The sequence below is a fragment of the Mustela nivalis genome (assembly GCF_964662115.1).
Source record: "Mustela nivalis genome assembly, chromosome: 6".
Lineage (NCBI taxonomy): Eukaryota > Metazoa > Chordata > Mammalia > Carnivora > Mustelidae > Mustela > Mustela nivalis.
Window position 1 is genome coordinate 103,953,420 of NC_139025.1, and position 13,605 is coordinate 103,967,024.

Sequence of the window (13,605 nt, forward strand, 5' to 3'; positions counted from 1 at the left end):
GGACTTGGTGACTCCAGGGCCTAGTACAGGGCCTGGCGAATGAATGGGTATTCCATAAAATCTGAACACTGAGTAATTGTTTCTGAGCCAACTTTCCATATCATGGTAAGCTCCCTGACGGCCCACAATTATTTATTATTCTCAACATTGGTCAGATTTTCAGCAACTATTTGATAAACAGGCAGATGTAATTCCTCCATTTGATTTCTTTCCTTTTTATTACAGAGAAACAAATATCTAAAAGAAATTATGGGCTCTACTAAAAAAATAAAAATAAAATTAGGCCAATTCCTTCTAATTTAAGCAGCTTTCTACTTTCCTTAATACTACCACTACCTTTCAGCAAATTTAAAGCATACCCCTTCCACTGCCTTGACTAATACCTGGGTAAACCATGTTATGGAAAAAACACTTTGAATTGGGAGTCAGAACACAAATTTGGATTGGGAGGCCACTGTCTCAATGGCCTATGTCAGTACCATGACATAGAGCCAGTGTGACCTCACGAATCCAGTGTTACACACAGACACACCATGTCTCAGTTCATGGAAAACTCACCTACCATAGAGCAAGGATCTTATCAGAAAAGCCAAACCACAGTATTTGCTGCTACCATTATTATTAATGCCCAATACCCTGGTGGATAAAAGCAAAATATAGAATTCTAAAAGGTTTTTCTTTACTCCAAGAAGGTACAGAATGAGATAAGTAACAGTCGTCAAACCAGCAGAGAGAGAAGGAAGGGTAATGGCTCTTCCCTGAAAACCAGCCTCCCATGTTCTACTTGTGTAATTTTCTTCTTCCTTGCCTATAGGGAGGTCAGTGGGGTAATTTATTACTCAGGTTTTAGTTGTAGAAAAACTTTAAACCAGAGAGAGACAGTGGGTCCTCTAGTTCTAAAATCTCTACTGAACTGATAAAAAAAAAAGAGGGTTTCAGTCCTGACTGCTTCTCAGGATAGCAGGAAGCCAATTACTTAAACATTTCATGAAACAGTGCAGAAAATGCTTACTTCTTAAAGAATGCAGTCATCCATTTATTCACCCATAGAGACTCACTGAGTATCATCCACTGGACCAGATGCTACTCCTTGTACAGAAAGGACCCCAGCAGCCATATAGGGGAATGAGTCTAGAGTAAGGGTCAACTTCACTCTCATCATAAAGTCTTTCTAGAACCTTAGTGATTCCAGAATGAAGTCAGGGCTCTCAAAATTTGGATAGCTGGGAATCCCTGAGGTTCCAGAATTAGTCTGGATTCTTCTGGACATTCCCCGGCAACATCCAAATGCATGAGGTTCAGTCATAACAAGAACAGACCACAGCACAAGCAAGGGCCGTCCAACCTTAGTGCCACCCCACATGGTGGTTCAAGTTGTCCACATGACACTGCCGTGCCCTCCGTTCATTATTTGCCTGTAACAACTGAAGTCCCCAAAATAGCTGGGGTTGTCCTGAAAGCTGCGAGAATACATTTAAATTTGTATGCAAGAAGAAGAAAGCTTAAGTAACTTCTAACCCGGACTTGGCGAGGACTCTGTGGCCCCTGTCTTACAGGTGGTGAATGGTAGCACTCACTGTCATCCTGTTCTTGTATCACCAAAGCTCCCACTGATGCTAGAGTGGACAGGTTTTACCATCACCATCATGTATGCTATGCGTGCGTGCGCACGCGCGCACACACACACATATCTGAATATTAAGAAAAACACTCACTATAAAACTCTCAACTTGAAAAGATGATAGGTGATTATTTATGCTATAGAAGTCTTAAATAAGACTTACTAAGAATTCATTGAGTGAGCCCTCTTAAAAATCCACATGGGGAGTCCCACGATTTGCCATAAAGTTCTCAGAGGACTACTACCTTTTAACTCTAGGTCCCCTACACCAAAGATGGTTCATGAGAGCCCCAAACAGAAGAGTGCTTGCTCTTCTCCATTATTTCAGTGGGTGTCAACTTTCTCAGAGTCGGTCTTGATTTTAAAGTATTGTGGCCTCACATTTCACAAAGATTTTATTTATTCCCCAGACTTCATATGTTTGTAATAGTCAACCTTCTGGTTTCTAATCAGTGAAGACCTACCCCTGATCAGAAGGTCGAAGTACTTTCTCTACGGCAGGCTGCAGGAACTCAAGCCAAGTGAAAGAGCACAGCTTTCCCTTTGCCTGCCTGCCAGATTTCTGAAATGCAGAAAGCATGCTTAAGGAGCTTCCAAGCAAAAAAGTACAGCTTTGCTTCCAAGCACCCTCCCCAGGAAACGCAGGTGAGTACTTCCTGGGGCTGGGGTTTGGGCTGCCCAAAGGGTCTCTATCCATTACTGCGGCTGACACACCAGGAATGTGGGAGTCTGTGACTCAGGCAGGCAGGACTGAAGCCAAGATTAGGAGAAAGGAGGCATAAGGGAAGTAGGAAAGACCAGGTGCAGAGGGGGGGGGGGGGGGAGCTAGATGGAAGGGAAGCTGTGGGACACACAGGGAGCTGTAAGCCAAACTCATCTATTTGGATTTGGGGAAGCATTCAATTACACATTCATGTTTCCCTGGTTACTATCCTGGATGAGGAAGGGCTGGCTAAATATTTCAATGCTCCAGAAAAAAACCTATTACAATGAAAAATCCTTTGGAGCTTTCTTCTCTTCTGTTTACCTTTGAAAGACATGTATAAATTTACTGAGAAAAAGAAGTTTCTTTATTCTCTTTCCTCCCCAGTGGTGAATCTCTCCATGAGTCAGTCTAAATGTCAGAAGAAAAAGGCATCTTCTCAGGAATATATAAATATTTATAGACAACATTACTCTATCACCCCTGAAACGTTAAACAGAGCTATTTTTCCATTCTCTTCTTTATTTAGTTATGGTACATAAAAATCAGAAAGCAAAAAAAGGTTAATGGTAGAACTCAAATCGCCGGGTCAGGCATCAACTAAATACAGATCCCCCAAAATACTGTCTCTTTGTGATACATTCACAGAGACTGTAACAGAAACAAGCAATTCCTATCAAAACAAACCCAGCCTGAGATTATCATATTATTAAATTATTAACTACCTTCATCTGTAATGAGAACCTCCAAGTCTGTGGAATATTTCCTCTGGCACAGACGCTCTTAAGGCTAAGTTCTACCAGACTGACAGTGTTGGTGGGAAAGAGTGACTATCTGGTGAGATGATTATAAAAATAAAATCCAGGGAGGGCACCGTCAAGTCCTCATTCAGCTCTCAGAATGTTTGGTTGGCCCTCCTCAAATTTCTTGCCTTCTATTAGACTGGTTGACTTCAACAGACCACAAAAGAAAAATCACCTGATTGTGTTAATAGATGCAGAAAAGCATTTGACAAACTCCAATACCCATTCATGATAGAAACTGTCAGTAAGCTGTAATAGAACTTTCTCAACTTGATAAAGATTATCTACAAAAACCCTACGGTTAACATCATACTTAATGATGTTCAATCATCAGAGTTTTTTCTATATTCCTGAAACTAGAGCCTTAACAGATACATAATTTCCTTGCAAACATTTTCTCACATTCTATACATTGTCTCTCTACTTACTTGACAGTGTCTTATCAAGCCCCAATGCTCTTTTAGTTTTGATGAAATCCAATTGATTTTTTCCTTTCATTGCTTATACTTTTGGTATCATATTTAAGAAACCATTGCCCACTTCAAGGTCATGAAGATTTCCATCTATATTTCCTTCTAAGAGTTTTACAGTCTAATAGCTCCTACATTTAGAACTTTGATCCATTTTCAATTATTTTTTTTATATAGAGGTAAGGGTCTAAAAATAGTCTTTTATCAGCCTTGTATTTTATTTTATTTTTTTTACTGTAGTATAGGCTCTGTGCTCAAGGTGGGGCTCGAACTCATAACCCCTAGATCAAGAGTCACATGCTGTACTGACTGAGATAGTCAGGCACCCCCCCTCTTTATCAGCTTTTAAACCTAAGAAGAACTTTCTCTCCACTTTCACTGAATGGTGGAGATGGGAAGAAAGGACAGAGAATTCCAATCTGTAAATTAATTTATAAACAAGAAGAGATGATAGCAACTGAGCTTCCCCTGATGAGTCTGAAATCCCCTATAGTAATTACAGCAATTCAGTGTTTTGAGCACTGGAATGGAATTCAGTGCTCTGAGATTTTCAAATGACTACTAAGTGGAAGGAAAACTCAGTTATTAAAGGGTGCCACCTTAACACTATCAAAATCAATTAAATAAGCAGTTGCTAAATACTGGTAATATAGTCTGCACTCTGCTAACCCCTAAATATAATATAAATATATCTAAGACACAGTCCCTCACCCTAAGAGCTAATCTACTAGCTTGGAAATAAAGATGGTTTCCCAGAAAGTGGTTCAATTGCTAAGAGTGAAGTAATTCAAATACATAAGCCTTAAAAAGAAAGAAAGAAAGAAAGAAAGAAAGAAAGAAAGAAAGAAAGAAAGAAAGAAAGAAAGAAAGAAAGAAGTCAAATATGCTGGAGCCAAGAGACCTAATAAAATATTCCAACAGGGGCAGAAACTTTGGTGACACTAGACTTAATTTTGACCATTCTATCTTTATGCATGTTACACAATAGAATACTGCCCCACCACCAAATCAACAGAGAAGAAAATTTCCTCAAAGACACAAAAAGAAGAGATTCTATAAGAATAAGAAGATGTTAAAATGGCCTATGCATCCTCAATTCCTTTTGGAATGTTATGTGTTTTCTAAGGGATTTTTTTCAAGGCTTAAGTGGATTAGAATTCTGTTTTATTGGCTGCCTGGGTCTTTATTTTTTAATAGCCTAATATTTACCTTTTACATTACACTACAAAAGTGAAGAAAAGCATTATGTACTCAAAAATGCATCTAGAAAGATGTAGGAACTGAGTGGAAAATACACAAAATCAATATATGTCCCTTATTCTCAAGGGAACCAACACTTCGAGAAGACCTGCTCTGAGCCACCATCTTGTAATCCAAATAAAACCATGGCCCTCGGTTCATGCCTTAGCATCACGCAGACCTCTCTTAGAATTTTAGGAAAACTTCAGAAAATGCCTCATTTGGGGAAAACAGAAACCCCACAGAACAAGTAGGCATCAATATAGGAAAACAGGCCAAAAATACAAAGCTTTAACAACCGAAGTCACAATTGGTAACATCAGTCCTGAAGCTCAGTTCAGGGTTCTTCTCTTAGAAGGATTCCCCTTGAAATCAGTATCACCATAGCAAGGGTCAAATGTGGCCGACGTGGAAGCTCCTTCTCAGAGAGAGATGGGAACACCATGTATGGGTCGTCCATTAGTGCCAGGCACGTCATGTTTATCTCATTTATGCCATCCAGGGATCACATAAAGTGGGTAACACCAAGGGAGTGGTAGAGTCTGATGAAGTCCACCTACACTTTGTTCCACCACCAAAATTTTGGATATGGAAAATGTAAAACTGAAAGTTACATATCACCAGCTAGTTAAGTCACTAGGACTACCACGCAGGTCATGAGGACAGGGAATTCCAGAAAGAAGGGTGCTGTGGAATACAATTATTTCAAAACCAGTTCTCCTAAGGCTACCCAGGACTCTGCTCTGGTTCTGTAAGCAATAAGCCACCTCAGCTCTAGTGTTTGTTCTTACCAGTCGACTGGCCCTCCAAGAGGTTTCCAGGTAAAAACTCCTCTGAAGGGCTCTCTCTTAAATACCAGAGCCTCCTCTAACCTACTCACTTAACATCTACTGAGCCTCACTGAAGAAGGGTTTATGAGTGGGAGATCAGCTTCCCATTTATGTTGACTGCCAAATTTTCTTTCCTCATACTTGGTACACAGAAACATCCAATCCTTCCTCTAATCCTGGATCTTTTTTTTTTTTTTAAGATTTTCTTTATTTGACAGAGAGAGAGAGAGAGAGATCACAAATAGGCAGAGAGTCAGGCAGAGAGAGAGAGGTAGAAGCAGGCTCCCCGCAGAGCAGAGAGCCCAATGTGGGGCTCGATCCCAGGACCCTGGGATCATGACCTGAGCCGAAAGCAGAGGCTTAACCCACTGAGCCACCCAGGCACCCTAATCCTAGATCTTAATGACCATCATCAGTCAGCAAGACTTTACTTAATACCCAGACCTTCCTTTGAAAAATCTTTGGGGACAGACTTGGAGAAAGGATATGGGCTCCATAATAGTTCATATATACTTATAATAATTCCATTTAATTCAACAAATCCTTATTGAAAGTCTATTGTATACAGTGTTCTAATTACTAATGTCATTCCAACTTTTATTTCTGTTTCAATAGCGTTGTCTACTTGGTATTTTGTCTATACAAGCCATTCCAGGATGATAACACGGTAAAAGCCGAATGTGCTGCTCTCAAAGGCCAAGGATGCCTCAGTGGGTATGTGAACAGTGTGAAAACTACGGCTGTTTTTGTCTTAGCTCAGAAGCATACAGTGAATTATCAGTAAAAGAAAGAAAATTTCAGTCCTCACCTTGTTACTGAGACAAAGTAACTACAATTTGAGATTCAAATAGAGCAATGACTATCAATTAGCATCATTTTTATTTCTCAGTAGAAAGAAAGACACTTAGTATGTGGAAATAATTGTGGAAATAATTGTGGAATGCTGATTTCTACATCAGGACTCTACAAAAGAAGAATGCTCACTTTCCACGTTGATAGTTCATATATGATTTCACCCTTTTTATAATTTGCTCTATTGAAAACTAAAGTCCTAGCACAATCAGAATCTTAATGGATTAAATCCAACATGAAATACTTCAAAGCTTCACTTGACACAAGGTCCAGGAAACAATGTCATCTCTCCCTGGAAAGAATTGAGAGGGGTAAATAAGCAAGCTGAAAACTGCTTAATAAAAATCATTCATTCTGGAAGTTTTAACAAGATGCTTTCTTAACAAACAAACAAAGTTGGAGAAATTGGGAAAGGCAAAGCAAATTAACATACTTGGTGATACTCTAACGGCAAAATAACAGATTTTTAAAATTCAAATAAACAGAGGTAATTCTGGCATAGCTAAGAGACAAAACCCTTTGCGTAAGTTCAGTATGGTTCTATTTTTAAAATAATGTCTCTGATGCACAGCATTTCAATTTTTGTGTTAGCCTCTAACAAGCAAAAATCAGTGTTTTATAGTATCTGTATACGGCAATCCTCTTCACTTCTCTCATGGACACCTGAAGCTATTAAACATTACTGTTCTATGAATATAAGGCAAAAATGGAAATAAAGACTTGGCTTACTTAATTCCCTGCTTGGCTGGCTCTCCAAATTCACCAACTCCCTCTATTGGGAAGGACAAGAGGAATCAAGACAGAAATGCCATATCTATCAATTCTCCTCATGATGAAAGCAAATCAAATATCTGGGGTACAATTCCATCCCACCCAAGGGCGGAATGATGTAGAAAGTTTAACATCTAACCTTCCTTCCTGCACATCCAGATGACGGATCATCCCCTTAAGAATTCTCTTTTGCCAAGAAACAAAACGATCTAACTACTACAACTGCCTTAGCCTTTGGTGATGATGAAATTTTAAACGGCATGTGTACTAAAGGTGTGGCTGGCATAAACATCTCATAAAGTGAGACATTTCTTGCTTCTTTTATCACCAGCGCTCGCCTTAGTCCTTCCTTCCAACCTTCAAGAACAAGCCCACAATCTTATTTTAGTAGGGCAGAGTTTAAAATACTTTTAATAAAATTGAGTATCTGCCAAGAGGAAACACACTGGTGTTTGTCCTTGTGCTGAAATGACATCCCGCACTCCTGAAGCCTTTCCCCTCCGCGTCCGCCATCCAGTACCCAACGCGACTCATGATATCTTCAGTTTCCTCTATGTGCCAACTTCACGCCAGCAGCCACAGATACCTGATCCAACTGAAAACTCTCATTTGACTTCCCAAGTAGCAGTACATGGGCTTCTAAGAGCTATCTGTCCTTGGACAAGACATTTATCCTCTGAGTCTCCCTCTCCTGTACAAAGACAAGGTGATCTTAGAATGTCCAGCCAGTATCCAATGCTTTACACGCGGGAGCACAGCCTCGCTGTCAAATTTGCCAGCAGCAGGGAGAAAGCAGACTTTGGCCTCGCGTACTTGCGTTAGTTGTCTCAATTAGGGAAGAAAATAATAAAAGGCGGTAGTGAGTATGTCCATGTATTTCCCACACTCTGGTCAACAATGCTTTGGCCTGCCGGGGCTCCTGACCGCTAACCACCAGGGGTTGAGGTACTCATCTTCGTGTACGCCAAACTATGTTTATTATCATTCCAGCAAACTGGGCTTTAAGCATCTTTTCTTCTTATTATTATTTGTTCAAATGGATGAAAAGTAACACAAATTATATTTTCCTAACCCACAGAAAACACAATCCTATCAGATATTAGACTGAATTTTTGCTCTGAAATATTACATGTATTGAATAATTGATATAAATGCTTGACCAGCTCCTATTAAAATGTCTTTCATGGGGCACCGGGGTGGCTCAGTGGGTTAAAGCCTCTGCCTTCGGCTCCGGTCATGACCCCAAGGTCCTGGGATCGAGCCCCACATCGGGCTCTCTGCTCAGCAGGGAACCTGCTTCCTCCTCTCTTTCTCTGCCTGCCTCTCAGCCTACTTGTGATCTTTGTCCGTCAAATAAATAAATAAAATCTTTAAAAAAAAATAAAACAAAATGTCTTTCATGTGCCAATGGCTATGTACATATATATACATAAATATATATATGTATACACACACACACACATATATATATATATAAACTCTGACCCCAAATGCTTGAAAACCATGAGAATAAATGACCTGCACGCAAGGCTCTAAGAAGACAGGTGCTGTCAAACTCATCCTCTGGCATGTGGGAGAATGTGGTATCTGCCCATTGTTCAGCACGGAATGCAAATGTGTTCCAAGGGCAGGTCTACCGTCCCCAGAGCCTCCATGTCCCTGGCCTCCCTCCACTGCACACTCACACATGAGCGGCCTGCCATCTTTCCTCCAGCCTCCATTCCCATCTGCCCACACTTGGATCTCTGCAGTCTCCAGCGAAATGACATCAGCAGAGCACAGTCTGAAAGCCAGACTGGCAACACGGAAACCCAGATTGGTTGGATTTTCAAGAGTCCTAAGCTTTGAGAAGACAGGTGGCTGTATTTAAAACTCCTCCCTGCCCATCAGCTTTAGCCCATGTTCCCCCCACTGCCACCCCCACAACATATGCTGTGGGAGTTCCTGTCCTCTCCCTGCCCTTGCCAGGGCACAGGAGCCTAGCTGCTCCCAGCAGCTGCTGGCTTCCTCCTGACTCTCCAGCACACTGCATTCTAATGGAATGGATGCTGAAACCTCTAAGCTCAGCTCATGGCAAAAGGCATTTCCTCCCAGTCCTTGTCCTAACCACGGCCTATGTCCTCTTCACCTTCAATTCAATTACACACATGAATAATGTATAATTAGGTCTCGGGTAGTGAACAGCCCTCAGCTTACGCTGCAGCCACCAAAGCCTGGCCATACCCCAGTGTAAGGGGCGCCACTACAAGCCAGCACTTTGAAGAGTTCCAGTTGTGATCAGAATGGCTCCAACTTGGAAAAGCTCTCCTAACACGTTCACTTGGGCCTGTGTAACTAGAAAAGTAGGTCAGGGGCCTGAGTCAGTCTGAAGGCCAATTTGCACGTCTGCTGGTCAAGAGCGAAGTCTCATGGGTTTTCCGTGGTTTGCAAGATGCAAGCAATGACATTCACAGATGGGTCCCCTTCATACTGCACCCACGGGTGCCCCCGCAACAGACTTGATGACCCGTACAGGGACGATGCCCACGCCTGCATTTTCTAATTATCCCCCAAATCCTGATAACAGTCCCTCTTAGATAGCCAGGGTGGGAGCCGGGGAGGGGGAAGACATCTAGGGCGTTACTGGTACAAGCAGCTTTCCCAACCCTGTGTTCCAGCAGCTTAAGGCAAGAGCCTCTGAAAAAGACGGGCTTCATCTTCCTTAGCTGCCTTGTGGATTTTATTTTTCTCCTGTTTGGTCATTAGATGTCACATTAATGTGGTGTTTCCAGTCCTTAACTATTTTTAAGTCAGTCCTCTTCTTGCCTTTTCCTCCCATCGCGTGCTTATGTACGTAACTGCCCAAGCATACACTTGGGACATGACCCGTGGGACTGTTGAGGAACTGTCAGCACTCGGGTGCTTGAAGACAGCGTGACAAAACAGCAGGAGGAAACTGTCAAAGCTTACCCATTTCTTCCATTTCTGTTCTTCCCCCATAGCTGTGATATGTTATCTCTCTTCCCATACCCCTCCTGCAAGAGAGTATCTTGTGCTTTTCATCAGACCTGTTTCCGAGACCAAGCAGCAGAACAGCAATGTGCACAGAGCCTACCTCATTCAAGACCTTCCTCCTTCCAGCCCTTCCCAGGCCAAAAATCTTCCAGCCTTCTGTGCAGTCACAAAAAGGAGGAGTCATCCATGATAAAGACGGCTTATTTTATGAGGAGAGAAGCAACCAACTCCCTATAATGTCACAGTAACTTTTAAACCCATCAGAGAAGTAATATGGCAAGTCATTGAAGACAACTTCCCCCTCCCCCAACCCCCAATCTGGGAACAAAGAGGAAATATAGGACCATTTGAAAAGAGTATACAAAGTTGCAGGTCAATCTTCCTGGGTCTAATGAAGATTAAACTGGCCATCTAAAACTAGCACCAATATATTATTTCTGAGTGAGATACAAAATTCTCACCTAGCTCTATTGTAAAAACCATTTGGAGTGGGGCCCTTAAGCTATGTCCTAGGCTCCCACTGAGGTGTCAGACCCCTTACTTCCCTCTGTGGTTACGACCACAGTGGAAATGCAGAATCTCTGCTTTCATACAGTTGGCAGGAAAATTACAAAAATATCCCCAACGCACGATAGATCTAACATTAGCAATGAACTTGACGGGTGGCTCTTTGAGGAAATGACAGATCAACAATACTGCCAAAAATCAGAGTCCTTACGCCCTTTTCTCTCTCTCTCTTTTTTTTTTTTTTAACTCTCTTAGCAGGTATCATCTCACCCTCTATATGAAACAAACGAACTCAAAAGAAGAAGTAAAAACCAAAGGCTTTACATTTCATGAAAAGCTACCTAATAATGGCAGCCAATTTGCTACAAAACAAGGACTAGAAGAAAATGTATTCTGAGTTTTTGTCCACATCAGTATTAGCAGAAACCTCAGAGCTACACCAAATGGTGTCCATGTGGATTGGCAGTGACTTACACTTAAGAGCCATCTACATTCCACATCTAGTATTTCAGGTATGAACACGGAGTGAACTTAAACCACCATGATCTTAACATCACAGCCAGCAAATCTCATTTACAAATTTACACTTGGTTTTGGTAAATGGGACACCACTCGGTGAACTGTGTACCGGACGCTTTCTTTGGATTTATAAGGTATGAGATTTTCAATGAAAACAAAAATTTTTCCCCATGTGTTCAAACCAACAGCCCTCTTCATCCATAGTAATGTAAACTCCCCTGGAAACATTCTCAAGTGCTATACTATTTACCTACACTCACCTGATTTGGGATCCTCTGTCTTCAAGAGCTGTGCTTTCCACTGGCTTGGTAATGTTGAATTCTTTTCCACTCTGGCAATGGGTTTATCAGGAGAAGGCTCAGTTAAAATCTCCACTGCCCATTCAAACAGTTGCTCCATATGGATACTAAGCAAAGCAAATCCACTTAGTGATTGTGCCATGAAGAGGAAAGGCCATATTGATCATCCTAATTAGGGCTGTCAGCTGGAGAAAGGCTTGCTGGCACTCAGGGCCAGCTGTGTAGGGTACACAGAGGCAATGGGCAACATCGAAGGCCTCCCAGCAATTGGTCTGGGCAGTGATGGATGCTACGTGGACAGCTTATAGGGTTATTAAGGATACAGAACTGGCCCAAGAGAAACCTGAACTACATCTCATTTTATTAAGATAAAGTTAGATTGCTCATGATACAGAGCAGGACTAAGGAAGCTTTTGTCTCTTTTATCACTGACATAGGCCCCAAAAATCAATTTATGTATTAAATAAGACAACCAAATGAGTGTACGTGTTAGATGTGGATTACAAAACACTACTTGTCTGCACTTTAAGAACAGGATATATAAAACTCTTGAGTAAACATATTACCTAATTTTACACTATTTAATCTGTGTTATTAATTATATTATTGAAAAGAAGAAAGGAGCCATGGCTTTGCCTGCATTCCCTTCATGCATATGAAAGGGCACCTGTTCAGCAGATAAGGAAAAACATACCACTCTTCAGCCCTCATCCTAACAGGACACACTGAATGGAGACTGGATACTGAGCACCCCTTTGCCCCAATCCCTCTGGACTTGAAAGAGTTCTCTCAAAGTTGCAAATGGTGGAGATCAGAAACCATCAGAAAAAAATTCCCCTAGCTTTACAGACACACGCACATAATCATTCACTCACAGACTCTTCCATTTCTTTCCTGCCGTGCCCCTTAAGAAGTCCCTACTAACTTTAATTATATAACCTGGAGTAAATTATTTTAACTTTCTGATTCTCAGTTTCCAAATTAAGACTAATCATCACTTCCTCATTAAGAATACCAATGCCTCCAGATCAAGAGAACACACAGAACACTAGATTACATCAAGTCAGTAATGCCTGGTAGAGCTTATATCTAAAAGATGGGGTTCAGGAAAGGAAGGACAGTCATAATCCAGTACTTCCCCCAAACAGACCAAGAAAAGCCTGGCTGGTGTGTGGTGCCCCCTCAGAAGGATGAAAGGAGAGGTTTTCTTCTGGACAACAGCACGGTCTTCTGGAACATTCATACATAATATCTGAAACTAGCAGACAGCAAGTTTCCATTCCAAAATGGCTTTACTTCCTGACTCTCATCTGGTAAGAGTCTCCCTTCTAGAATTAGCTAGAAATTCTGTGTGGTGAAATCTCCAGATGTGGTCATTCCTTTCGAACACCTAATAACGGAAACATGAGGTTCTGTTCTACTGAGCCGGTTCCGCTGTGGTCAGGGTGATCATCACAGAAAGCAGGAAGGCTCTTGTCCCAAGAAATACAATGAAAGTGCATCACGTTGAAATGCTCATCGTGATGAGCAACATCTGCCCCTCATTTAAGTCCCTCCACAACCACTTTAGATGAACATGCAACAGTGGCATAGCTGACTTTCACAGCAGGAGAACTGAACTACATCAGGTCAGGTTTCCAATAGACGTTGGGGAATATGTGGCTGGGGCTCACAGGGTGGTTGAATCAAGAATGTAGTGTCTTGTCAGCAAGAAACTACATTTTTGGGGGCACCTGGGTGGCTCAATGGGTTAAAGCCTCTGCCTTCAGCTCAGGTCATGATCCCAGGGTCCTGGGATCGAGCCCCGCATCGGACTCTCTGCTCGGCGGGAAGTCTGCTTCCCTTCCTCTCTCTCTGCCTGCCTCTCTGTCTACTTGTGATCTGTGTCTGTCAAATAAATAAATAAAAATCTTAAAAAAAAAAAAGAAAAGAAACTACATTTTTAAAAAATCCCCACCGACCAGAAGAGTCCTTTCTCCTTCTAAAGACACTGTTTC

General features: G+C 41.6%; 1 protein-coding gene across 3 annotated transcripts in view; it reads right to left on the minus strand.

Annotated features, from left to right (window-relative positions):
• The window catches only part of TLN2 (talin 2), a 422,410-nt gene that overhangs the window by 212,261 nt on the left and 196,544 nt on the right, over positions 1 to 13,605 (minus strand). Inside the window, exon 1 of one of the 3 annotated variants that reach the window (XM_082737313.1) lies at positions 11,570 to 11,590. The exons of the other annotated variants lie outside the window; for them this stretch is intronic. The gene's annotated coding sequence lies outside the window, so the exon portion shown is untranslated. Of the gene's footprint in view, positions 1 to 11,569; positions 11,591 to 13,605 lie in introns of those variants that run through there. 3 annotated transcript variants of the gene reach the window in all.